A 3,357-nucleotide genomic window follows, 5' to 3' on the forward strand; every position below is an offset into this window, starting at 1 on the left:
TGTGTCAGCAAACAGGTTCTAGTATTTCGACTGAATAAACCAAACACAAATGCTGCTTTTATTCTCTTTTAGGCAACTCTATGAAAAGACTAAGAAGTGCCTTTTGAAGCAGTTCAATCCTTCTAAGGGAGAATCACTAGGAAAGACAAGAGGAGAGTGCTACAGTAGAAAAAACAAAATACTGGCTTCCTGATATGACAGGACTACTTCTACTTGTCAGTCAGTCGCAGCAAAAGCCAACTGACAACATCCTGAGCTTCCAAGGTGTCATTGTGGTTTCTGTTTCTTAGCATGGCAGTTTTCGAGACCCAATATTTTTAGCACTACTTTAACCACTTTTTGTTATTTGTCAAAAGTCAGCAAATATCATTCATTCTTACCAAAAAAAAGATTGGATTACCCTAACTACCAGGGCTCCAAGAAGCCTCAAGTTTCCCCCATATCATTAGGGTCTACTGACATGTGTAGAGGAACAGCTCATAAGTCTAGTGGTAACACCTTAATTGTGGCTGCAGGTCAGGGGGTAGAGCAGGTCATCTATTAATCAGAAGATTGGTAATTCGATCCTTCCCTGCGCCACTCTGCATGCCAAATATACTTGGGCAAGATACTAACCTAAAGTTGCTCTTCGATGCATCCATCAGAGTTTGAATGCTAGACAGCATTTATGCATAGATAAAAGTGCTTAAAGGCATATTGTATAAAATGCTGAGTGCTCATGTAGGGTAGAAAAGCGCTATATAAGAAGCAGTTCATTTATCGTCAGTTATCACATTTGATGTTGTGACTATTTTTAAAGGCAGTGTTTTGTTAAATTGTGTCAAAAAAGAAAAGGAAAACCTCAGGCAGTTTCATCATTTACTTACTGTGAGGAAGCAAAAAAGTTTAATATGCTCAAACAAAGTGTGTGCACGTGTGTGTGTGTGTGTGTGCGTGCGAGCGTGTGCATGTGCATGTGTGTTTTCTAACAAGCTGTCAGAAACTAATAAATGTTGACTTTAGTGTCGTAGAAAACTAGAAAATTTTCAGATTTGAGAAGCTGAACTTTGGCATCATTAATCTATTTTTTAATTGGTTAATCAACCAGTCACTTCAGCTCGAGAGCGCTGTTTGGTTTCTGGGTGCCTTAAGCAATTAAAAGAACGCAGTGTATTCTGGGGTTGAGCAAGCCCCAACAGCGTGTCCCTAAGAGGTTACTCTAGCCATCTATGTTACCATGGAAACATGGCTCTTAGTTCTATCTGTTGTAAATGCGTGTTATGAAAAGGCCTCCCAAGGTAATTTTTCTCAACCTCCCCCCCCAAAACAACAAAAACAAAAAACAGGGATCCGTTCAGGGCCAGGTGCTCCTTGTGTGCTGGTTTATGCTGTAAAATCAAAATCTGACTAATCTTGGAACAAAATTAAGACTCAGAAAGTAAAAAAATAAAATAAAAAAATAGATGAAGTGGAACTCACTCTGCGGTCTCACTGCAGAGCCTCCTGATGAAAGTCGATCACCTGAATGACAGTATGTAACTGTACTTCTAAAAACCAAATAAGCAATATGAAATAGTAGCAGCCATATTTATTACATCTACACTTATTTTTGGTTTTCCATGAATAGATGTTTTTTTTTTTAAAGGTTTAAAGAATAAGTCGATTTTTACAGAATAGGTTGAAAAGACTTTTCATTACATTTTGTTTAGCCCATTTATCAAGTGCAGTGCCATAGATTTATTGGACCGAGCTTCCTAAACGTGCCAGCTGGCCTCTATTCTCTGTTTTGTTCAATTCTAAACTTGAGTTTTCGACTGTTTACAGACTAAACAATGAACAATAATCATCATGTGCATTTTGCAAACTATACTGCTGTCTGCTGTTCCAGTAGCCATACTGGTTTAAAGATTGTGAAATGAGGCAGATCCTGTTTACTACCAAATTGTGCAGACCCTGAGCTGTTCCACATTCCAAGCTCCATTGTTACTACAGACTGTTGTTTAACAGTCAATAGAGCAGGTAAGTGGCAGTAAGTTGATGTTGTGGCACAAGCTGTATACAATCCCAGCTGAGCTACTCAATGCCTGACACCATCCACATTTTTGACTCCCTTTCGAGCTCATGCCAATATGTGTGTCCAACTATTAAAGCAATTGCCTACACTAACAAAGCACCACTTGGACTTGGCAAACATGATTTTTCTTGTATTACGTTGATCCCTTTTACTATCACTTTCCTTTCCCTGATCACTCACTGTTCACACTGACAAGCATATACAAAGTATGTAATATGAGTACTATATAACAATACTATAATATAAAGCACACACATCCTTCATATTATAGTATGTACATTTATATATAAATGTCAATATCTGGCTGATTCTGGCCGAAGCTATTTGAACTATCTTTGCAGACACATTCTCCGAATCCAAAGACAATACTCCAACATTTTACTCAGTGCTCTCCAAGAGCTACTTGTTCTTTGCTAAAAGGGTAATTTTGCTTTACAGAAAAATGATAGCATTTGGTATCCCTTCACAAACACACACACCTAATGAAACCTGACAAAACACATATTTAGTACCTAAACAAAATGAATCAAATCAAAAACAATTCTTATTGAATTCAGTGACAGCAACAGGGACAAAGCTGTTTTTAGAAATCTTTGTCCTGCATCTTGGAACTAGAAACCTCCGTCCCCATAGAGGATGGAAACCATTTTTAAGAACTGATAAAGCCATCCGTTGTACCTGTTTAGAGTACAGGACTGACTCACCTCAGACCACTGGACCATCTCACTATCTGAATCAGTGAGTTTTTCTCTGTGACAGAGGTCTGACCACGCCACCAAACTAAAATATAAAACAGACTTAATAAAAGACAAAACTAAGCAAGTTTACAGTGAAGATGAAGACTGACACAAAGTATGGTGGAAGCAAGAGGTGTTTATTTGCCCACAGATAACTAACGCCATGACAATCAATGACAGGTCAAGCTGCTAACAGCAACAGCAATCACTCTGCTGTCCAATGACAAAATGGCAGCCTTTAATACTCTCAGCTGTTACGGATCAAAACATTATTTACTCTCAGGTGAGTTTTTCAAATCTAATTAAATATATACACACATTTGACCATTCTCTGAAAATTAAATGTTTTACATTTTAACCTTACACCTTAACCCTACTGCAAAAGAATTAAAACCCTGTACAGAGATTCCCCACACTCCCTTAACTCTTGGCCTTTCTGGAACCTTTAAACAGTGTCCGGACCCCGGGGAAACATTTGCCCAAACACCCTGGAGAGGACACAGAAAAGACAGGTGAGTAATCTCACAGCACTTCTTTGCACCAACACTCTTACCTCTAGACTTTGCA

The sequence above is a fragment of the Copadichromis virginalis genome, linkage group LG15 (genome assembly GCF_057382275.1).
Source record: "Copadichromis virginalis isolate Kocher_CV1m ecotype Utaka linkage group LG15, C_Virginalis_male_GT1.1, whole genome shotgun sequence".
NCBI classification, from domain to species: domain Eukaryota; kingdom Metazoa; phylum Chordata; class Actinopteri; order Cichliformes; family Cichlidae; genus Copadichromis; species Copadichromis virginalis.